This window comes from Monodon monoceros, unplaced genomic scaffold (genome assembly GCF_005190385.1).
Source record: "Monodon monoceros isolate NGI ecotype Baffin Bay Population unplaced genomic scaffold, NGI_Narwhal_1 Super_Scaffold_14, whole genome shotgun sequence".
NCBI lineage: Eukaryota > Metazoa > Chordata > Mammalia > Artiodactyla > Monodontidae > Monodon > Monodon monoceros.
The window spans coordinates 62,046,444-62,071,781 of NW_021703770.1; the positions used below are offsets into that span (position 1 = coordinate 62,046,444).

At 41.1% G+C, this 25,338-nt stretch overlaps 1 protein-coding gene across 1 annotated transcript in view; it reads right to left on the minus strand.

The window, feature by feature from the left end:
* Positions 1–25,338, minus strand: part of SULF1 (sulfatase 1) — a 161,585-nt gene that overhangs the window by 122,374 nt on the left and 13,873 nt on the right. Inside the window, exon 2 of the mRNA XM_029223225.1 lies at positions 4,229–4,323. The gene's annotated coding sequence lies outside the window, so the exon portion shown is untranslated. The remainder of the gene's footprint in view (positions 1–4,228; positions 4,324–25,338) is intronic.

A 25,338-nucleotide genomic window follows, 5' to 3' on the forward strand; every position in this document is an offset into this window, starting at 1 on the left:
TGGATGAAATGATTCTGCCCTTATCTGTCTTCAAGATGTCTTGGGAGATATCTTAATGTGAGCAGGGTCCTTAGACCCCTCCTAAGAAGCATGACCACAAAGTAATCTCTTGTAACACACGGGTCTGGGCAGAGAACAAGACCATTGTGTGTGACCTGATTTCATTTCAGTGAATGTCCCGGTAAAGAATGACATCATCCCATTCTTTTTCTTGATCTCCACTTGTGACTGTCCCCCCGCACTCATCATAATTAAACTGCTTCCCCCCCTCCCATTCCCTATTTCTCATCCCCACGGGCATTGCTATTTTCTTCCGAACTTCCTGCCTGAATGTTTCATTAAGGCAAGAGCAAAGGCTTTTCCTCTGGTCTGTCAACACTGCTGGAGTTTGCTTCTTGGCTACATGAGACAAAGCATTATTCTAATGGCAGCCAGAGCAGACTGAGAGGGTCATTTGCTGGGACGGGTCTCAGTCAGCTGGGAATGGAGAGCAGCCAGTTGAAGATGGCCCGCCTGACGGGCACAATGTTTCTCATCCCACTGGAGTTGGATTTTCTTTAAACACAAACTCATTGGCTTGGAGGATGTATTGTCTAAACAGATGCATTTAACTATGTACCTACCATGTCTGCACATTTGTATACTTGTATGAACCAACACTTGCTTTATCACTTAGATTCATACTGCAAGACTCACATGTGAAAGTATTTCGTTTCAGACGGATGGAAAGAGGATGCAGGAGAAGACCCTAGTTTAAAAACCGGCATGAGAATGCAACCAAGTCGAATTGCTGTGCGAAGGAAGGCACTGACTGTGGTGTTTTGAGTATTTGCTTTTATAAGGAAAAAGCAAAATCAACTTATATCCCACATCCATGTAATGGAAGATGATACACGAATTTAAACTATGAACGATGAAGACAATGCAGAAACTGGAAACCGTTTTGATAGAAAGGTAGGTGAAAAAAAATCCAAATAAAATTGTCTGTTCTCCAAGGTCCCAAATATGTAAGCTATTAGGTAGTACCATATAAAATTACTGCCTTTGTAGGTCAAAAAGAGTCAAATAGGAGTATTTCTAAGATTCCACCTAGCGAATTTTCATATAGAAAAGATTTATGGGCTTGGGTTAAGGGTGTGTGTTTTTTTAACCTTAAAAGAAGTTCCTATTAGGTAGCGATTATATTGTTTTTACAACAAATACATGATTTTAACAGACATTGGGATTCTGTGTAATAAATTGCCTTCTTTGATGAGAAATGTTAAGAGTGGTCACAAGAGTCTGCTTCTTAGCACGCCCCAATTCAGCTCTCTATACCCTGCACCAAGTTTTACATGTTCTTGGATACCAAGACGAGGATAATGTTAGTGGGTTTTAGGGTTCACATCTGAAATTGATTCTTTGAAAAGATGTTGCTTACTATTACAGTCTATGGACAATTTTTAAAAATATTTAAATTCAAATTAAGGTATTGAGTATAACTTAAATAATTAAAGTAATATAAATAAATAAAGTCCCAGGGAGGCAGAGTTAAGGCATGCTTATAACATTTTCCATCTCCCAAAAGCATCAGCAGGGCTAGGAAAGGTCTTAATTGCCTTACAAACAACATAGTCACTGTTCTAAGTTATCCCATCTGTGTGCACCAAACCTTGTCTGACAGTGCGGTTTTTGAGTCCCGAAGGTACAATAGCGGCCATTCAGATTTTGGCAGGTGTATTTCAAGCTGAAAACCAAGCTCCACAAAACATAACGGTCTGTTCCACAGGTGTGAACATTTTTGACAAGAGCTCTCAAAATCTCCCCCAAGCTGTGAAGTTTAATTGTCCTTTTGGTGTCATTATACGTGAATACAACCTATCTCTCCTTGGAACAACAGAGAATCTTCCAGCAATCGAACAGCCAGGAGACGCTTGGGCAGCTTCTGAGATTTGCGTATAACATCTCCTGGTTCTGTTTCTTGCATTATGTATTTTGGAGGTGATGCCAAGTTCACTGAACTGCAGGTAAGCAGTTCTTAAAGCTGGAAAAATATTAAGTGAAAGGACTTTATACCCCAATGACACAAGCAGAGAGGCAATCAAAAATGCACAGGGCAGCATTTTGAAACCCTAAGACTCGTTAAAATGGTCCTATTTTCTAAACCTGCCTGTCTGAGCACACACAGAAAGGACCCATTTCTTTCTACAAAATTTGCCAGCTGGGAGGACTGTGGCTATGTGAATACACGTGTAGTGGTGGGAAGGGGCTCAGCCAGCTATCTAGTCTAGCTCAAATGATGGATGAGGAAGGGCAGAGATCTCTGAAACTGGCAGCTGGTCAGACATTGAATTTGAATTTTCCAGTCCAAAGACAAAAAAAGCAGACCGGAGCCAGCTCTAACAGGGGTTCCGCAGATTTTTTTTTTTTTTTTTTTTGCGGTACGCGGGCCTCTCACTGTTGTGGCCTCTCCCGTTGCAGAGCACAGGCTCTGGACGCGCAGGCTCAGCGGCCATGGCTCACGGGTCCAGCCACTCCGCGGCATGTGGGATCTTCCCGGACCGGGGCACGAACCCGTGTCCCCTGCATCGGCAGACGGACTCTCAACCACTGCGCCACCAGGGAAGCCCGGTTCCGCAGATTTTTAGGAAATAAGTGTCATGTGTGTTAAATTTGAGCAAGTGATTCTGATTTCATCCAGTATTAGAGTAAATGCATTTCTATTTTCTTGTAATAAGGATAGGCTGAGAATTGAAAGGATATAATATTGATACTTAAAGTGGTGAAATGACTCATTAGAGGTAGAAAAGTGTGACATGAAAGATTAGTAACCAGATAATAAACAACATGGCATCCCAGAAAAGTGGCCTCTTCGTAGCACAAGAGAAACTAAGACAGATGCTTTGAGAAATCAAGTCTTCAGTGACCTCTTGGGAAGATATAGAGTTTCCAGCCTCTTCTATAGTTAATTTTGAATGACATGATACCCAAGGACAACCTGTTTCTTTCTTACAGAAAACTTGATGCACTGGACTAACGGTTCACAAGGAAAAGGTTTGGCAAACTGACTCAAGACGGTGAAGCAGTCTTAAGAAGTCACAGTTCTACTGTTGATTGAACTTCTTCCTAAGCAGATATCTTTTTCAGTTTGTTTTGGAATATTTTCCTCTCCCGTTTAGAGTTTCGAAGTAAGGAGACCTAAACTTCAACTTGTCTTCTCTTACTGTTGATTTAGCTTGGGAATAACCAGCATCCAATACCTTACTGGTGAGATCCCAGACCAACTGCCAACAAAGCTCTGAGAATTAGAGAAAATCTGCCTGTGTTCATGATTTTATGTCAAGGAATGAACCCCAAGCTCCCAGCCGTTTCCCTTCTTCACTTGCCATTTGTAGTATGAGGACAAAATGTTTAATCCCATAAGTATTAGAAAGAGAAGCTGGAGAAATCAACCCTCAAGAGACAAACCTGAAATTCGGGTCAGACTTGAAGATTTTGTTTTGTTTTGTTCTGTTTGTGTGAGGTTCATGAGCTTTCTGGTGATTAAAGGATTTATTCCAAGTCAGCCTGGGCTAACACAAGAGTTACAATGAAAATCAAGCAAAGGGCAACAATTCTGAAGGGCTGCAAAAACCAAGAGGAACTCAACAGTTTCCATGGTGTTAGTTTTCAATGAGGGTGGAAACAACTTTCAAAGTTGACATCTGAGCAAAGACTCATGGTGTGGGGTATAAACCCGTATGAACCAACACCCCTAGGGATGTTTTTGCAGCCAAGGTTGTGTTGCTGAGATGGGTCTCCGTGGCCTGCCCTGGGTCCCACGACACTCCTGGCACCAGTGTATGTGGCCAAGGCAAGAAACTGTAGGTCAAGCTGTGAACAAGACAGGTGACATCTGTAGTTTTCATGCCTGAAACTTTGGATGACTGTGCATAGCTGGCCTACCATTAACAACCCCTCTAATTCCCCTGAGCTTCCTGAGTATCTCATGACATGTTAATAAAGTTACATGATTCTTCAGATGCTTCTTTTGCCATTCCTGGAGACGAATTTCAAGAAATGGCTCTGCCTTTCAGCTCTCTTAGCCAAGAAGGAGGAGAATGCTTACAGGAAGGGGCGGGACTATTGACTCCTGCATTTCTGATAATTCCCCACCTGTGACACATTCCCCTCTTCAAGTGACATGGAGTACCCGGGTTTAATTAGTGCCTTGGTTTAATTAATCGAGACCAATATTTGATATGAGTACCTTTGAAGATTTTCTGCAATTATTCTGTCTTGGAGAACCTGCATGTCATTTGCCAAATTCACCTTCCTCAGATGATGGTGGCTGGCCGTCAGCACCTATGATGGAAGAAAGCAAAAATGCCATCAGTTGCATTTCATCAGTGATTTATCTTTCAGATGTTGCCCTTTCACACCTTCAAAGGAGGACATCATTAGGAATAGCATTCTTCAAATTTCATCCAGACTGAGTTTCTCATTTTTTTTAAGTTTGTTCTTTAAAAAAATTTTTTTTTATGTGGACCATTTTTAAAGTCTTTACTGAATTTGTTACAATATTGCTTCTGTTTTATGTTTTGGTTTTTTGGCCGTGAAGCATGTGGGATCTTAGCTCCCTGACCAGGGATTGAACCTGCACCCCCTGCACTGCCAGGGAAGTCCCCAGACTGAAGGTGATTCTTAAAATCACTCCAAGAGACTTTGAAGTACTGTGGGTCATTCAATCCTTTTATAGAAGTTTCCATTTGACTTTCTCTTCATCAAGGGAGAGACTTTCCATTAGATTCATTTCATATTATTCTCTAACTGGATTTTGTAAAGCCAATAAAGAAGTCTTTCTTTTTAAAGGTTTACAAAATGTTCCAAGTTTAAAAGTTGAATGACGTCTAATTTCAGGTTCTAAGACCTATTTTAAAGGAAAACATGCAGAATCATGAAATCTTCTAAAGTGACTGCAAGCTACTATTTGATGAGTAGCAAAGTAAGCATTTTCAAGTGGTTAAATTTGTTTCTATTCTGCATTTATGACAGTTGAAATATGTAAGTGACTAAAATCAACTTCGATACTTTGAATACGAGGAAACACCCATTTTAATGCATTAAGTATTTGATGAAGCAATCTTGCTGACATGAAGAGCACATTTAACACATGCATGCTATATATAAATGCAGATATGATATATAAATTAGAGGAGGAAAGATATATAGTAGCTATATCTTATAAGGATATACAAGCTATAAGACATAAGCTAGAAGAATAGGAAAACAACACACACTATTTCACAACCCCAAATTTCCTTTACATTTAAAAAATATTTCTCTTGCCTGTATAATACTAAGACACTTCATGTGGAGCCCTCTTACCTCTTCACTAGTGAATATTCTCAGAGGTAATGGGTGTAGATTATTTCAATACAACAGACCTGGAATCTCTTCTTGTTCTGAACTGGCCCTGGTGATTCAGGTTAAATGTGGACAGTCCCAGGTCCTCTGCTCTGTTCTGGAAGCTTCACTCTTAGGGAGACTGTTGTGGTAGGAACTCCCTGCAGCTGGCCTCCTGCTGCAGGACTCTTCCTCCCATGCCACCCTTATCCTTATCACGTCTCTTTCTGTTCCCGGCAGATCAACTCTTCCGCCCATTTCCGCCACCCCCTGTCATCTGACACACCCAACCCAGTCAGCTTTTGACCATGCCCCTGTGCTTCTCATCCTGGAAGTTGGTGAGTTCTAGAAGAACTTTTCTATTCTCTGATAACATTATAAGTTATTATAAGCATCACGCAGATCTCCACTTTTTATGTATGTTCCAGGAAGACATATAAATGTTTACATTTATAATTATGCACGGCACCCTGTGATCTTCCAAAGTAAAATTTTACATTTGAATGTGAGGCTATAAGTATCTGGCTGTGGTCATGCTGGATTATAGCCTATCGTCAAACAACAGCGTCCTTTCTCTGTTATTCGCAATCTCCCACTGGGAGCAGCAGGAATTCCAGGCTACAGAATCCATTGGCTATTTTGACCTTGACCGAATTACTTCATTTCTCTATGCCTCAGTATCCTCCTCTGAAAAATGAGGATTAAAAATCGTTATCTATTCCATAGGGTTGACGTGAGGATTACATGCAAACATCCACGTAAGAAATTTAGAAGAATAAGTGGCCAAGAAACACTGGCGATCATTATTACTGGCACTGGATTTTTTTTTAAGCCAGTAATAAAGATACAACTTCCCTTGCAGTAGTAGTTTGCAATCAAAAGACATTTTCATGGAATGAGACCAGGGTTTTCATCCATTTTATAAATGGAGACTTTGCTTTGTCATCATTAAAATTATAATGTGCAGGAGAATAGTGTAATAATTTAGAGCTATAGGCTATTAAAGAAAGAACAGAGGCAGGTATTTATACGTGCTTGATAAGTGTACGCCTGTGAGAGTCAAATACTCCTGCTGTGCTGAATGAAGTTTTATTTGCCAAGAGAGAGTAAGGAGATAGGATGACTGAACCACCACGGTTTTTAGTTCCACAATCTCGACACCAGCAGATGGATTGCCTGGATCCTTTCTGCTTTTATATGTGCCAACTTGTAATAATTCACTATAAATAGAGTACGAAATGTGCAATGGAAAATTTTAATTAAAATATTTCTCTCTTTTTCTTTTACAATTTCATTAATGAACACTGGTTAAAACAAATTTATTCTTTAGTTTCAGCAAAACAGCATCATTTGGCAAATAAAACCAATATTACTAATTTTAACCAATTAATTTGATTCCAACCAACAGAATATTATTGGTTTATGGTTTTGTTTATATTTAATTAGCAATCTGTTTTGGATTTTCAATGATGTAAGTGTAATTATATTATTGTGGATTTATAGTTATATAAATGTAATTAAAGTAACTTAAGCGGGGGCTGCTTATTTCAGTAACGGTTTAGTAGATAATGATGGAAATCAGTACCAGGGCTCAAGTCCATAGCTCAGGTTGGCAAGTGCTGCTGGAGAGCACCCATCAGCCTGGCTTCCTTGGGATCCGAGCCACGAGACCCTCTCCATGCTTTCATTTCTGCTAGAAGAGTTTACCTTTATCCCCTCCACATATGAAAATTCTAAGCATCCCTCTGGGATCAGCTGATCACCTCAATTTTCATTTCTCTCTCTCCCCAGAACACTTACAACATTTAAAATCTGGGCTACACGATATAGCATCTAGTGAGAGGGTCTCCACTGCTGCCTAGACGGGGGAAGGTCTCGTCTCTCTGGTCAGGTTTTCAGATTCCGAAGTGTGAGAGTTGTACTTGGGGCTCTGTCTACATTTTATGCTCTAATCACAATGTGGCCCCAGAACACCTTGCACGGATTGAGCATCGCAGTGTAGTCAGGATCTGAGTCACTCATGGACACTTGGGTTGTCTGGGAGTTTATTCAAGTTTTGGTCAAGTGTATCTAATCTGAGACCCTGAACGGCTCCTGCAGCAAGAATAAACGAGCGGCCCACAGCCCTAAAGCTGGGCCACACAAACCTGAATGGAACAGGGAACCACTGGCTCAGCTTTGGGTCATTTTGTCCTTCCTTTTTCTTAAGCCAGACCTATCATATTTTCTGCAGGCAATGACTCGGCCTAAGACTCCGATGTATATATGTGTGTGTGTCTGGAGTGAACTTACATGAGTCTCAATGTCTCTGTTCGTAAAATAAAAGGTAAGGTTGGAAGACCTCCAAAATCACTTCCTGCTCTAAAATTCTATAAAATGTTGGCACGTGTGCCCATTCATTTGACATTAACATCCACAAATAAGGGTGGGTGTGCGCCAGGATTTCACCTGCTGATAACATGTCGGGAAGTTAAGTTTGATGGTTTAAGAGCTGTACTTTTGAAAGTTTGGCTTGGCTTCTCTCTCTGTATTACTGTGTTATTGCTCTTAGCACTTAGGGATCCGTGCTGGAAAGCAAGTAGATGACTGAACTGAGCTCTCCTGGCTTTCTCAGTTGTTCAGAAACGGAGCCGCATTTCCTGGCTCTGAGACTTTGTGAACTCATCAGATTTTGCTGCAGAGAAATGTCATTAAAATAACAGTCCCCGGTGGGAAACACTAGCACCATTCATAGTTAGTGAAATGCTGAAACAGTAACTGGTATTTTAAAACTATGGATTGGAGGCCTTTCTTTATACTGTACACACGCATGCGTTTAGATAGATGTGTAGAAGAAATGTTTGTTTGTTTGTTTGCTTCTTAAGCAGCTGTCCTTTAATTGTCTCCTAAAAGTGGCTTTAGCCCTGTTGCAGAAATGCATTCTCTCTCTGCTCCCTTCACCTTGGAAAGTAATAACCGGTTCCAAACTGCTTTCCCTAAGGAGTTGCCGGAAGGTCCAAAATGTCCTCATTAGAAAGCTTACACCGAGCCACACAAATCTTGCCATTGTGGATGGTGCACGCATGTGGGGCTATTACTTCATGCACAATGACATGAGACCAGAAAACACGTGAACAGGAAGCCAAACCCGAGAGAGTTGGGGAGCTTCCAGCTTTCCAGAGAGAGCACAGAAATGATGCAAAATTCAGCAATATTCTGGACTCAGGTGTCTGGGGGACAGAACAGCTGCACCCCAGCCCTCTTCAAACACTGCATAGGGCAGTACAGTGGCTCAGGCGGCACCCAGCCTGGACTCGGTCATTATGCCGGCAAACCCCCAAAGATTGTGAGGTTGTAGCCCTTGCTTAGGATGACAAGACTTTAAATGGCTTGAGTAAGCTAAAAGTAGAATGGCCAGCACCATATATGGAGGAATAAGAAGGCCAAGAAACCCCGGCGATCACTGGCGATCAAACACTGGTAATCCTCACGTCAACAATGTATCAGTATATTCCTCACCCTTTCAATCATGCTAATGGAAATTCCCTCCAATATATCTTACTCCTTCTTTAAAGAATAAACTTTCCCATGATACAAGCTCACCCTATTCTAAAGTATATATTTGCTGATTATTTTGTATAACTGAGATAGTAACAGTTCTTTTCTGGGTCTCTTCTTTCTTTCTTTTTTTTTTTTATTGTGGAAGCATTTTTAGCAAAAATAGAAACCTCTTCATCATCTCCAAAACCAAAGATAATCTCTGAAGTTTGGGGAATTTGAAGTGAGCTATCAGAAGCCAGATGGAATTCAGATTACCATCAAATACTATCTTTCTGATGAGTGATAAAACTTTATATTTAGAGGTGACAAGAGCTTCTTAAATCTGCTTTTAAATGTGTTGATACAGTTTACCTACCAGGAGGAAATATTATACGACTTTGTGAGACCAGCCATGAAGGCTGGGGCTCAGCCCCTTTCGTAATAAATGGTATTTGCTCTGAAGTGTTCAGGTGGGGTTGAGAGCTCTGAAATCCAGGAAATCTGATAGAGGCTTTGCCATAGAAGATGTGAAAGGGTATAAGAAAACTAAGGTTATCAAGTAATCAGACCTCAGCTTCCTGTCTGCTAATTAGATTGTTTTCTATTCATTCTACATGTTAAAGCTCTTCCCGTTGTTATCTTTAAAAAACTCACAAACGTGACATACCTCTCCTTTCCAGTTACCCACCATTCAAGTCAATGGGAAGAATTTCCTGCTCAGCCTAAAGAAGAAGGAAATGTTTGTGGGGTACATCATGCCCAGGTAAGAAATCATCTCCTTTGCTTTAGTCTTAGAAGTTTCCTCTTTTACTCTAGTCTCTGAGTGGGCCCCCAATTCAAGGGAAGTGAAAAAACCCTGCTAAAGAAAGAGCTGCTTCTTGATGAATAAGTATAAATTCTTCATGAGTATGTGTTCTTTATGAATAAGTATTCTACTTGCCCACGGATCTCTTTCCCAGTCTCCGCTCATTTCTGAAGGCTCAGAGGATGTACATATTTCTCTTTTTGAGGGTATACAAAGTTATTGGCAAGACTGCTCTGGACATGGCCTCCCTGTTGAAAAGCGAATGGGAAACAATCCACTCAACAGCGGGGATATGAGATGAAAGCTCAGAGCCCCATGAGCCCAGAGACTGACATTTCTTGGGGGAACTGAGCATGACGGGTAGAGCCCGGTTTTTATGTTTCTTCTCTAAACTTCTAAGATAAATCTGGCAATTTTATACTTTTTAAAACCCACTTTTTACATATAAGCAATATCATTTGTATCATTTTTTTTAGATTCCACATATAAGCGATATCATGTGGAATCTAAAAACAACGATACAAATGAAATTATTTACAAAACACAAACAGACTCACAGACATAGAAAACAAATTTATGGTTACCAAAGGGGAAAGGGGTGGAAGAGGGATAAATTAGGAGTTTGGGATTAACATATACACACTACTATATATAAAATAGATAACCAACAGGGCCCTACTAGCGCAGGGAACTATACTCAGTATCTTGTAATAACCTATAATGGAAAAGAATCTGAAAAAGAATATATATATATATATATATGAATCACTTTGCTGTACACCTGAAACTAACTCAACATGGTAAAACAAGTAAACAAACAAACAAAAACAATACCACTTATGTAAAAAAAAGATTAAACGAAAACCAACTTTTTTTTTTTTATTTTTTGGCTGCGCCATGCGGCACGTGGGATCTTAGTTCCCCAAACAGGGATCGGAACCCATGCCCCCTGCATTGGAAGCCCAGAGCCTTAACCACTGGACTGTCAGGGAAGTCCCCAAAACCGACTTTTTATTTTACTTGATGTTGCAGTTTAACCTCTCAAGCCAGCATTACCCCAATTAATTCAATTTCCTTCTATGAACTTGTACCTCTTCTTGTTTTATGGTATTCTATTCTAGCTACCCAGCTGACCAAGCTTAAAACTAATATTATAGACATTTCCTTTGTCTTCATTCCTTCATTCAGTCCTCAAGTTGAGAATGTTCCACCTTCTAAATCTCTCTGGAATCTGTGCCCTGTTGTCCACCTACACTGCTCAGACCCTCAGCATTTCTCACTTGTTTACGACAGTAGTCTTTTAATCGGTCTCCTAGTTTACAGCATTATCACCCCCTAGGCCTTTGCCTAACCTACATTCCACACTGGAGAGTAGATGATCTATATAAAATCTTCCTAAAACATAAATCACATCTAGTCTCCACCTTCTCAACCCCAAGCAGAGTCCTTCCTTGTCTCTCCATTGGCTCAAGAGTAATCTTGAAAGGGCCAGGTCTGGGGAGGTAAGGAGCTTGTGCTGCAACGCTTCCATCATTGAGATGGGTTTGCTACAAACAAAATAAACCAAATAAACAAAGTAGTCTATTGAACCGAATAATGTCTTAGTGATGTAGGTGACATATTTCAGCCCAAGCTTTTTATATGGATGTGAACCTATAAAACAAACTTTTTTTGGATCATGAGCTGGTCTAAAAAGACTCACGAGCATGAGTTTGAGTTTTACTAGAGTAATGGGTCCAAACACCTCAGCATGAAGCACCACAATACCCATGATCGGACCCCCGACTAAATCTGCAGATTCCCTGGATTCAACATTCCAGCACCAACTGAAACCAGTTCCCCGTCCCCTGGCTCTCACATAGTCCGCTCTCCAGTGCTCTTCCCTTCTGAAATGTCCTTCCACACCTTCTGCTCTTTTTTTTTTTTTTTTTTTTTTTTTGCGGTACGCGGGCCTCACACTGTTGTGGCCTCTCCCGTTGCGGAGCACAGGCCCCGGACGCGCAAGCTCAGCGGCCATGGCTCACGGGCCCAGCCGCTCCGTGGCATGTGGGATCTTCCCGGACCGGGGCACGAACCCCTGTCCCCTGCATCGGCAGGCGGACTCTCAACCACTGCGCCACCAGGGAAGCCCCCTGCTGATTCTTTAAAAGTCACACCAATCAACATCATCTTTGTAAAAGTTCCTTTGACTTTCACTGGGGAAAATTACTTGGGCCTCAATTCTGTCACTTAATCACAACACACTTCTGTTTTTTGCAGGTGTTATATACTGTTAAGAAAATTAATCTGTTGTTTTGGTCTGTTTCCTTGGACTAGGAACTCTTCCAGGGCAGGATATTAACCTTCTTCATTTTGGTATCACTAGTGTTCAGCACAGCATGCAATACATGGTAAATGCTCAAAAAACCAAGGCACTGAATCAAAGATGAAAAAAGGGAGTAAATGGAAAAGCCCTAAAATTGAAAGAAACTGCTATTTTCAGACACTGTGCTAGATACTTTACATATATTATTTCCTTTTAGTCCTTTCAACAATCCTCTCCTTGGGGTAAGTAGTATTGGTCTCCTTTTATAGAGGTGAAACCTGAGGTTGAAAATCTGAAAGATCTTGCTGCTGGTCGCATAACCACGTAATGGCAAAACCAAGCCTCCAATCCAGATCCCATCACAGTTTGCGTTCTTTCTGCCATGACTGAGTAGGCTTTGGAGGCTAACGTTGAGATTACGTGGCTGATCTTTGTAACAAAATTAGCTAGAGTATAGAATTTTAGTATTGACAGCTCACTTTTAAATTTAGGGGGAAAACCAAGTAGAATCCAGTCTCATTTCCAACTTTAATTATGCCTTAGAATTTCTTGGAAGCCACAGAGAATTTTAAGTGGAAATCTCATTTAAAGGGAATCTTAAAAATAGACCCACTTTTATAATGGTTCCCATGTTTGTTGAATAAATAATGAATAAATAGCTCTATTGCATTCTGAAATTTGATATGAAATCTTTCCACTTGGTTTTGGGTATTACACCATCATGTAAGATACTGAACACTGGAGAGTTACAACAAATGTGAGGTTAGGATGATTAAATATATATATATGTATATTTAATTAAATATATACATACATTTGGGTATCCTGAACTCTTTTATACACACACACACACACACACACACACACACACACACTGGTATACACACATTATGTGTGGTTTTCATAGCTATTCATCTAAAGATAAAGGCAATCAAACTCAATGGATACATCATAGCACTTAACGGCACTAAAAGTGAGAGGCCTTGCTTTTCTACATTACTGTCAACTTATATTTCTTAGTTTTCTTACCTGAAATAAAGACTAATTTTCTATATCTCATAGTACACCAACTTATAATCATGGTTTTATAAATGCAAATTGAACAACTACCCAAAATAGAACTTTATTTTCTTGGCTTATTCATTTAGTGAATCATACTTTCTAAATGTTCAGAAATTGTAACTCTCTTAGTGTTATCCTAGAGTTTTAAATTCATCTTTTGTTGAGAGACAATTTCTCAAAGCCATGAGCATCACCCCTGAGAAAAATACTCTTGTTAATTCAGCATCCCTTACAGACACATAGTTCAATAACAGAGCTCGGGGGTTTGCCAGTGCTTAAGAAGTTTGTGCCCATGTTCCTTTGATATTTAGACCCTTCAGCTATGCAGTGAAAAACTTAGGAAGAATTCACATGTCCACTCTAGTTACAGTGTTTTGCAGGGTTTACAGTGAAAAACTTAGGAAGAATTCACATGTCCACTCTAGTTACAGTGTTTTGCAGGGTTTACACAAGCCAGTGCAAGTTTCAAGCCTACGCCAAAAAATGGGATTTATTTCATAGTGTGAAAAGAAAATTCCAACAACTATATTTGCCTGAAATTGTGAGCACTGAAAGCAGAGAAATTGAAGCTGGAAGTAGCTGCATCGTTTCTGGATGCCTCACAAGCCAGGTGAATAACCAAGGCTCCTTTGTAGGGCAAGATGTGTGTGTGAGTGGAGAACAGTCAGCCAGCACCAGGACCGGGACACGGGGAAAGGGGCAATTTCAGCACTTCCTCTTGGTGCTATTTTGTTAATAAGTGAATTATCAACAGAAACCTCTTTCCCTTCCTATTACTTTTAGGAGGGGCCCAATCTGGGTGGAGGACTTTAGCCAGAAACACATTTCCCATCATGGCAGCGTCTGAGTGCGGGAACCCATTCTCGCGAATAAATACGATGAAATGGACAAGAGCAGTAAAGAAACTTTGTTTCCCTCCTTTGGAAAGAAAAAGCAGAGCATCATACTTACAAAAGTCGCCTTTAAAATCTTCTCTGGAGAACAAGCTCTGGGAACTGGGAGCTTGCGGAGGAGCAGAGATAAGGTGCGAGCGGGGCTTCCTTCCTCCTTCTGGGGGCGAGAGTCATTGTTCCTTATCTCCCTGACCTCCGGGCGCAAGGGGCCGGGAAGGCCCGGCCTCTGACCCCCTCTGCCCTCCCTCCTGGTCTCAGCGCCTCGGGTCGGGGTTTCCTCTTAGCCGCTCCAGCCGCCCAGCCTGACACGGGCCCGGGGATGCATTAAGGCCAGTCTGTGAAGTGCCTGCGAGATGCAGAGGGTTATATAAGCCCGCGTATTATTATCATAACACACCCCCATAGAACCAAGGCTGCCAGACAAACAAAAGGCAGTTCCAAGAAGGGGAGGGGCAGAGGCAGAAGTTACACTGGGGGTGAATTTCGGGACACTGCTGAACTGGCTGGAAAAAAAGGCAACTCAATATGTGTATGCAAACCTCGGCAAACAAACTGAGCTGCAGCTGGCTGGCCGGCCACGCGGGGAGGCTCCTCGGAGGGAGGGGCAGTAGGGGGGGTAGGCAGGGCTTCCAGGCTGCGGTCCCGGCTCCCCCTTCCCCGGCACCCGGCACAGTAGCCGCCCGTGGCGGGATGGAGTGGATGAGGAAGATGTGGTATTTGGAAAGGCAGACGTTCCAGAGACCAAGTGCTTAGTAAACACGGATGTTTCTCAGACTCAGACCAGGTGCTTCTGTTGCTTTGCTTTCGTCCTGGTCTCTTGTTTTCCTAATGATGGTTTTCGGGGAGTTCCCTGGGCCGGGGCCGAACCCTCTATGTGCATCCTCTATTTTCAATCTCCGTGGGCCCCCGCTTTTTTTGTCTGTGGGAGCAAGACACGCAGCCAGACTGTTCTTTAGGCCAGAGCTTGGGTCTGAGAAAGTTCTGGTTCACTCTGAGCACCCATCCTCCCTGCGACCCTCCCTCCCCCATCCTGCTACCTCCAGTTTTCTTAGATGATTATTTTCCTGCCCTGTTCCTGGCCCTGCTGCCCAACATGTGAGGAGCTTCATCCTCCTGGCATTCGTGGCTTCCACGTGTCACCCCACTAATTACCCGCTTCCCATCCTACCGCCCCTCACCTACTCCAGCTCATGAGAATATGAATCATTCTCTAAAGAAGGCCTTTCCGTTCCTTCCCCTACCGCCCTTCCTCACATCCTCTCCCTCAGCCTGGAATGTCCTCACTCCCGTTTCCTTCAAAGCACAGTTCAGATCCCATCTTCCCCACAAGATTTTCCCAATTTCCCTTCTTTTCTCCCCATTGACCCAGCACTTAATTCTTCATGTGCATCTGGTTTCGTAAGTCTGGGGTCTTGTGTGGTTCTCCGGGGTGGCCTAGGACAGGCACTTCGTGAGTGTTGAAGAAATTCAGCTGACAGCCGACGTGGTGTCACCTGGGCCATCAGTCTTAGAGTGGGGGGGCCCCATGTAACCTCCATGGGCTCAGGTGAAAGCCTGTGTTGATGGGCTCTTGAAGCTGTGCGGTGGGCCCAGGAGCGTTTGTGATAGGCATAACTTTGGGGTATTGGAAATTTTCATAAATTAAAAAAAAGAAAAGAAAGCTTTATAAAAAGTGGAGAGGAATGTCTAACCTTGAGTCACATTCCTTTAGGACATGTGTTCATGAGGGTACCAGGAACTGTGGCCTCTACTGAGTTCCTGCTACTGCACATCAGGAGACCTCTGACGTGGAACTTACTTCCTAGAAGGCCAGAAGAGTTCCCGAAAGGTGAGCTTTTCAGAAACCACAGACTTCTGGGATGTGTTTTGTGAGAGAACTTCTCCACTGTGGAAAGAACGCAGACTATCACAACAGCAGCTCCACATGAGAACAAGAGCTCTCTGGTGACTTATGATATGGGGTGAAGTATAGAACGCGAGCTGTCAGGTGTTGAATTTCTGTGGCTAAGCATTCAAGTGTTCTTCGAGACTTTCCCCTGTTAGTCTCTGGTGAAAGCCGTGTGCTGTCGATGCCACCTGTGGTGGTTGGATGGACCGTGATGTCCTTTAAGAGACTTGGGGTGTGTCGACATGCTCTCCCATGCACACAGAATGTTCAGTGAATTAGAAGAAGTTTCCTGCTTCCACTAATTTGGAACAATAAAAACTGATTCAGGTTCTAAAGAGGAATTTTGGCCTCCAGTTCTTGAGGTCTGGGCTTCAGGAAGGACAGCGGTCTCATTGCAATTCAGTTGTTCACATGTAAGATCTGTCGTTTTGTTCTGCTCAAGTCAGAGCCATAACCATTGTTATTGGTACCATGTGTGAGTCCCGGCTGGGTGTCAGGCACTGGCTAGATGTTTTACACGCATTCTTAACATAGCGATTGTCCTAAAATAGAGCTGTTTAAAAAAAAAAAAAATCTTCATTTCACAGATGGGAAAACTGGTCATACAGCTTAGGAAGTGACAGAACTAGTATTTGAATCTAAGTCTGTCTGTGATTTTTCCATTCTGCTGAAAGCTGGAAGAAACCTTAGAATCTCATCTGCTAGGTTTCAGACTGGGTTCCGAGGAGCAGTAGACTTCCAAGGAAGTGCTTCAGGAATTTGGGGTTGGCGGGGGGATAGGGAGGGAGCAAATGTGAGGAGGAGACCAAGTCACCTGGGCTTGGGTGCCATTCACTGGATTCAAACAAAGAAGTTTCATTTCTGTTTTATAGAGTGACTTTAGACTTTGTTTAAAACAGGGCTTTGCTACTAAAAAAAAAATTATTTTGAAACTCTAGAACTCGTTTAAATTCTTCATTAAAAAGGTATACAGCTTGAGGTTCAGAGAGATTAAATGCCTTGCCCAAGATTTTATAACAGGCCCAGCATTAACTTCAGATGTCCAAGCTCTGCCTGGAACCCCGGGTCTCCCTGAGTCCTTTATCTCCCCAGTGGTTAAATTGCAGGGAGAGTGAGAGAAAGTCTGACCTGTGTTTCCTGAAAACTGAAGGCAGGCATACTCTTGACTTTGGCTTGATAGACCATTTTCTGTCTCTTTGGCTCGGAGTCTAAATTAGTCAACATTCACCTCGTGGCAAATGAAGATCAAATGAGGAGTAAATATGTAATCTGTCTGGATGATTTAGGGCTCTCGTCCTCTTTTCACAGGAGACACCATAGGTGTGGCAAAGACATTACTCATAGGTGTGGCGAAGACATGACTCTTAAGGGGGTCAGTATAGCCAAGGGGAAGTGAGTCTCCTGTAAGTCCACATAGCTTGCATGGCTTGTAAAGTCTAAGATTTCACATGCTGCTTTGACATCTTTGAGCCTCACGGGGCCCCGAAGGGCTGTGAGTTCCCCTACTTTTATCTGCAGTGCTCCCACCGAAGTGGAAAAGGCTCCCACAGTGGTTAGGTCCCCGATAGCTGGGCATCATCACTCCACCTGGGCCTCATCCTAATAGGTTTCACTCCCCTGCCAGCCCACACAGTCATTGCAACAGGCCAATCACATCGTCCCTGGGAACCAGGGTACCACTTACCATCTTGTTACTACAGAGCCTGCTCCCCAGAGCTCCTTCTTTTTTTAAAACTAATTTTTATTGGAGTAGAGTTGCTTTACAATGTTGTGTTAGTTTCTTGCTGTACAGCAAAGTGAATCAGTCATACTTATACATATCCCCTCTTTTTTGTATTTCCTTCCCATTTAGGTCACCACAGATCATTGAGTAGAGTTCCCTGTGCTATATAGTAGGTTCTCATTAGTTATCTATTTTATACATAGTAGTGTATATATGTCAGTCCCAATCTCCCAATTCAACCCACCCCCGTGCTTGGTAACCATGTTTGTTCTCTACATCTGCATCTGCTTTGCAGATAAGTTCATCTCTACCATTTTTCCAGATTCCACATATAGGCGATATTATACGATATTTGTTTTTCTCTTTTAGACTTAACTTCACTCTGTATGACAATGTCTAGGTCCATCCACGTCTCTGCAAATGGCACTATTTCGTTCCTTTTTATGGCTGAGTAATATTCCATTGTATATATGTGCCACATCTTCTTTATCCATTCCTCTGTAGGTGGACATTTAAGTTGCTTCCATGTCCTGGCTATTGTAAATAGAGCCCCCCAGCTTCTTCTTGTTCCCTCTGTTCCCAAATGTGCCTCTGTGTTGCCCCATGTGGCACAAAGTGTCTGCTTCCCCTGGGTCATTAGTGTATGTGACTAGTATAAACTGTTCTTGATCCCCTGTGTCCCAAGTCAGATGTCCTATGTTTGTTCATCCCAGAACCCTAGGGCAGGAGTCCCTCCGTCCCCCACGGGGTGAAGAGGAGGTGAACAAAACAATGACCAGAGGTTAATGCTAATACGAAATGGAATTTTCAGAGAACTAGTGCCAAATATCACATCCTTTGGAGTCTTGCTAAGCATTAGGCTATTGGCAAATAGAAATGACTTTTAACTGAAATTAGCCGGAACTGACCTAATAAACTGACCTTTATTAATTTCAAGGCCCCTGAGCTTTCCCATCTGCCCTTTTAAATTTTTACCATTCTCACCTGGAGATTTTTGCAAGCAACAGCATCGTTCTCTTTCCTGAGATGGCTTAACTGTAGTCCTGCCCAAAGGCAAAGGAATCAAAAGATGACCCTGCCATGCCTGTCATTTAAATCTTTACTAACAGCATTCTTTCAGAACAATGTAGCAGAAAGAATTTTTCACATCTCTACAGACAAGAGATTATAATAAGCAGGGTTTTTTTCCATCTGAAACATCCCAATATTAATGTACAATATATTCTCAGCCCTAGAAACAAAGCCTTCGATGTAATTTCTTTCCCTGTTCATGAGATTTACAATAGGAAGGTCATGTTTGTACTAGATTTTGGCTTGAAATTAATCTTCTTTTCTCCTCAGCATTTCTGTAGAATCCATGCACTTCATTATTTAGTCATTTCCAAATATTAAATGCCGGTCATTTTTGAACAATGATCTAATCTTCCCTTTATGGGTGGAGAAACTGAGTTGTGAAACTTGCAAATCATCGCCAGGACACAGATCATTCTAAAGTTTGTGGCTACCCGTGGAAATGCTTTTCTTCCACACATCTTAGATTACAAAATAAAATTGTAAATTGTCTCATAAGCAGCAAGTATGACATCCTCCAGTTATTAGAAAGTATTCATTAAAAGCTCATTTGCATTTTGCCTTATGAGAGAAGCTTTATGGAGTAAATAAATACATTCAAACTCCACCACCAACCTCAACACAGGCTGTGCTAGAATCATGTTCCCTGTCTCTGGACTGTGCCTCATACAGATCAAAATATATTCTTAGTTCAGTTGGACAAGGGTTCATTTGAACCACATCTGGTGCTCATCAAACCTCTATTTTAGGAGTGGGGAATTCTTTTTCAGAGATACATTATGTCTGGAAGGTCTATGGCAGCAAACAATCCTCATTAAATTTCACAACATTTTACCAACATATATACAGTACTCGCTTTTATGTGATTACGGGGCCCAGGCAAAACCCTGCGCGGTCACTTCAAAGAATTCCTCACTTGACTAATTCTAAAGAGTAAATTGATTTTCTCATCATTTGTTGTGTTTGACAATAGAAAGGCTGACACAGCAACATTGCTAAAATGACATCTCCTTTCTATTCAAGGGGAAGGAATTCGTGTTAATATTCTTAATGACTGGCATCTTTATGAGAAATGTGAAATCATTTATCCTCAGCAATAACCTGCCGAGGATTAAAAAGTACTTGGTACTTAGAACGGAAGTCATCTGTCAGGAAAAATTATTTAGACGGATGCAAATGAACTGAATAAATTGGCTTCCTAATTATGGTGTGTATATTCAAGTTTGTTAAAATTGGTTTGAGCTGAAGAATTTGGAGAGGATCTTTCAAGAAGTGGTCTGACATTCTGCTGGAGGAAAAGATAACATGTTCGTTTGATAAATTCCTTTCATATTTCCTAAGGATTTCTGGAAATGATTTAAGAAGCAAGGGCATGTAAATCAAGAGAAAACGCATTAAGTAAGCGCACGTATGTCTTGCTAATTTGGAACAACAGTAATAATGCCTCATGGAAAACACCAAACAGCGTGTTCATCTTGATGCCCTAGATTCTAAATAACCAATAGTGTTTTCCATGGGGGTTTGTTTCAACCCTCTCAGGGCCGGCTTGGGCATTAACCCAACGGAAAAAGTCTAAGCCAGCCCTTAATGAACGATGTAGAGACCAGTCTGTATTCTGTAGGAGTTGTCCCACTCTTAATGGGCGTGGTGTTGCACACCAGTTAGCAAGTCTTTATTGGAATCTCAGTCTTCTCTGCCTCGCTAGCTTGATAGCAAACCTTCATTTAGCTCTTTACCAAAAAGCCTAGTAAACTGTGAGAAGAAGCACTTTACTGGCATTGGCAGTTTAATTAGTCTGGAAAAGAAAGGGTGTACATTGTAGGCAAATGTAAACTCCCTCATGTAATTAATGATGAGGTTTTACTGTTTAGCATTTATGTAGAACTTTCTTTTGAGAAAAAAAAATCGGCATTGATTTCTGAAGACAAACTGACTTGGGTCCAAATCCTAGCTCTACAGGTGTGTAATTTTTTTTTTTTTTTAATTTTTAGTCTAGGTCCTTTTCTTCCAACTAGAATGACTAGTACAGGAATAATGAAGTCAGAAAGTGAACAGCAGTGTCTAGCACGTGGTCGGTACTCAGTATCATTCAGTTTCTCCCTCCTTTTCTGGCTCTTTTAGGGTGTTCGTGTCCTAATCACTAGTTCAGTATTATTTGCCCTGAGTCAGTAAAAAACATTCCTTTCCTCAGTGAGCATGAACTAAGCGGTGACCCTGGTAACAGCTGCTTAGGTTCCTGTATTTAAATATAAATATTAAATGATATAAAGAGATAACAGTAAGGGTCTCTTTAAAAAGACAATGATTGATAATTATTAATAATAACCTGAATGTTGTTGTTGTGACTTCAGCCCTGGAGACAAACAGTTATTCAGGGCATCTGGTCAACTCAAGCTGTTAGGGTTGGTGTCAGAAATCCAAAGAAAGCTTTTTCTTTCTTTGATGCCGAATTCAGTTTGCCCCCTCCAGTCTTTTTGTGAGCAGGCGGAGGAAAAAATGGCAAATGCAGGGCTCCCCTGGTGGCGCAGTGGTTGAGAGTCCGCCCGTTGATGCAGGGGACACGGGTTCGTGCCCCAGTCCGGGAAGGTCCCACATGCCGCGGAGTGGCTGGGCCCGTGAGCCATGGCCGCTGAGCCTGCGTGTCCGGAGCCCGTGCTCCGCAACGGGAGAGGTCACAACAGTGAGGCCCGCGTACCGCAAAAAAAAAAAAAAAAAAAAAAAAAAGGCAAATGCAAAAACATATGCTAGAGAGCAGGGGCTGGGCAGAGCACAGGAGCACAGACTGGGCAGAGAAGATGAGGAGAAAGCAGAGGCGTGGGGGACATAGCTGACCGCGGGGCTGAAGTCTCTGAGGGTTGCTGATAGAGGATGTGCTGAGCCCAAGACAGGAAAAAGCCTCGTTTTGCAGAATCTGCAAGTACCCGTGTCTGGGGCTGGCAAGTGCATTAGTAAGAAGAACCAGAGATTAAGAGCCCAAGCCTGAGGCAAGGGTGATGGACAGCAGGAGGAGTGATAATGGGCAACGCCTGAAAGGAACTGCTTTAATGCTATAAACCGGTGCCAAGTGGAGAAACCTGAGACCCGATGTGTGATTGACTTCCACGAATGCACTTTTTACCCTGAAATTCCCTGACATTGCAGTCAAGTTAAGCTGTGCACTTAAGGTGTCTGTGTGCTGGGGGGCGGTGCACGGGGTAGGACAAAGGTCATATTACTAAAGCAGGAAGGAGGCAGGAGAATGTTGTCCTCTTGGCTCACCTAACTCTTCTTGTTTGAGGAAAAATGGATACAAGTGAATATTATTGGAAACTGGTGTGGGAAGAAACCACAAAAGGGACAGCTGGAATCGTGGGCTGGAAGAAAGGAGGTGGAAAAGTATATCCCCTGTATCCTGCCACTTCCCTTGACCTCACGTCTTCCCTCACTGGTCCCTTCCTGCATCGTCAGCCGGTACCTGCGAGGGCACCTTACATAGTAAGTCAGCTGTGTTCACCTTTTATCCTGACTGGTTATAGCAAAGGGAAAAATCATGGACTCCCAGCAGTAAGACTGAGTATGACTTTTGTCACAGAGACAGGAGATTATCCAAAAAAGGTTATCCAGACAGTCGAAATCTGTCAGATTATTGACAGAGCAGTTCAAGTTTCCAAAAGCTGGCTTAAAAATTTTTTTAAGTGAAATTTGGTTTCTTCTTTACATTTTTTTTTCCCTGGCTTTGAAACTGTGTTTTGCTTTAAAGCCGAGGTTTGGCAAATTGAACCAACTCAATTTTTAGGTCTTGTATTTAAGTATTTAGATCATGACGTCTTAGAAGCTTTTTAATAGAGAACTCCAAACATCATTTATTCATTTAACAAACATTTACTGAATGCTTAATGTGTGCCAGGGGTTGCTGCTGATACAAATAGGATGTGGTACCTGCTTTTTCAAACATATGCTTTTCCATACAAACCGTGTTCCTGGAAAGAATTCTCTCGATTGCAGAAGTGAAAGATCACTGAATATATGGAAAAGAAATTGGCTAAAATATCAACTGAGCTTAAAGGAAAAAAGGGAAAATGTGGAATAGGACAGTTTAATTAATGGTAGGAGTTCGGAGTGGTCCAGGTCCTGCCTTAACCCCTGTAGTTCTACGCATCAGTCAAGTTAGTCAGGCTCTCAGACATGTTTCCTTGTTTGTATGATGGGGACCATGAGAACTGCATGTCATAGAGATGTTGAACAAATTAAATTAGATAATGTATGTAAAGTACTTACTTGCACACAGCAGGTACATATTCAATAAACCTTAGCTGTTATTATGTATAATATTAGTAAATAAAACACAGGCATCTTTTTCAGTCATTTAGTTTTGTTCTTTAAGAGAATGTTATTTTTTTCTATTACTAAATAAAGCATGAGCCCTAGAATTTTCAGATACGGTCATTAGGAGTATAAAAGGCATTGGAATGTCAAGGGCATAAATTGGAAAGAGTACTGGTTCTGGAATTTTAGGACCCGAGTATCTCTCTGCAGAATATGACTGCCAGTTAATAGCTATGAACGATAATGATACAAGTAACCTCCACAGCCCGTTTCTTAATCTGTAAAATGGGACCAGTAATGCCTGTGCTATCTACTTCATCCAAAGAGTTATGAGGATCAAATAAAATAGGATTGTGAAAATGATTTGAAATGGGTAATATGATATATAAATAAAAGTTACAGCTAAATAGTAATTATGAGTTTCCCCTGAGCTATGGTATTGATGACTGACTGGCAAAAAATGTAACTGTGGTTTATAAATATTTTAAGTGGAAATTACTTTTCAGTTTATACAGGAATAGATTATAGGTTTGGAGGAAGTGTGGAGAACTAGAGACCTGGATTCTAATCAGCTCTATTAGCATATGCAAATTATTTAACTCCCGTGTCTCTGTATCTCCTATAAAAAAGTTTGTATTTGAAAATAATTACAAAGAAAAAATCTGAGGTTTGGAGAATTGATCTTACAGAAAAGTTGCACAAATAATAGAAAAAACACTTGTATACCATTTACTCAGATCCATATATTGCTAATAGTTTGCCCCAGTCTTTTTATCAATTGGTCACTCACTTTCTCTTTCTATGTATTTATGTATGTTTGCATGTATATATTTTGTTTGTTCTTCCTTGAATTCAATGAAAGTTGCATACCTCATGGTCTTATAACCCTAAATATCTCTCAATGACACAGGTACTTAGTTGGGTGACATGCTCCACAGGGTGGTAAAAATCAAATGAAATGTTGGAAAGCACTTTGGAAAGTATAAATTGTTATATAAAATTAAAAGTTTCATAAATTGGGAAAAATCAAATTTCATAAAACATCAGAGGAATTACTAAGGAAGGACAAACTAAGGCAGTCCATTTTCAATGTGTATAAGAAGCTAAAGATTGAGCAAACTTAGGAGTCTCTGTGATGAGTGAGGGAAACGAGAAAGATGCTCTCGAGTTATATTACTTCTGGAACGACCTGCATCTTTTTTTGTGTTGTTTTTTTATTTTTAACAGTTTGCTATTTTATGTGGTCTCTTTGGTGGAGATTGTGAGCATGTTTGAGAAAAAATCATAGAAACTCAAGGACAGTTGCTGCTCAGAGGCGGAACAAAAGAGCTGTAAAGAGTTTGGGAAGAGTTCAGCTTTAGTTCTACTGGTCCTCCCTTTGAGTAGTGGAAATGACCTGCTTTATTTTCATCATAAACAACAGTTGAGATACAAATAAGAAATAGGAAAGCATGTTTTATAGAAGTGGTCAATGTATAGGCTTAGTTGAGAATAGTATGAACAAAGTATTCTTAAGGACCAAAGACATAATTTTTCATAGAATCCGTTTCCAGCACTCGCTGTGATTAAGGTTTAGCTATATGAAAAACAGATAATTATTCTGCCAAATTACCTCTACCTTGACAATAGAATTCTCCCTTTCATCAGCAGATGTAATACTGGTAAGCCTGATTTCTTTATAATAATAACCAGGTTTCCAGTCACACCCTCCAGTGAACTGAAATATAGCCAATAACTTAACAATCTGAATGCAAATACTCTTTTTCCTGTGGCATATTTCTTTCATTGCTCTGAAAATTATAATGGCTTTCTTTAGGTACTTATAACAACAAAAAGAAATCTAGGACATGTTTTGAAAACAAAACTATTTTTTCAAAAAAATGAAAACCACACTTAAGGATTCTAAGTTAAGCTTTTATTTTGAATTATTAAATTGTTATTCTCAATAGTGCAAGATGAAAAATGTAAGTTAATGGTTATGAAAGACATTTATAATCCAACAATGATTAATTTTACTTCCTTTACAAATAGATCAGTTTTAGACATAAATTATGTAGGTATATAGTGGTATATATACTCACATAATTTATAAAGCTGTGAAGAATATGGCTCTTATACTTCTCTTGGGAAAAGTCCAGTACCTGGGGACATATTTAAATGTTTATTTCTCAATGAGGTGACATCACTGAGGGACAGCCCAACTGATGTAAGGCAACAGGTTTCCCTAATGTAATATATTTGTAATCACTTGAAGCGTGAAGCAGGGAAGTAGGAGCTAGAAGCCATGAGTTCTAACACTGATTACTCCGCTCACTAGCTCTCTAGAATCCTCTCTCAGATTCAGTTTTCTGGTGTGCAGAAATGCCATATTTGCTTTGCTTACCTAAAGATTGCAAGTTCCGA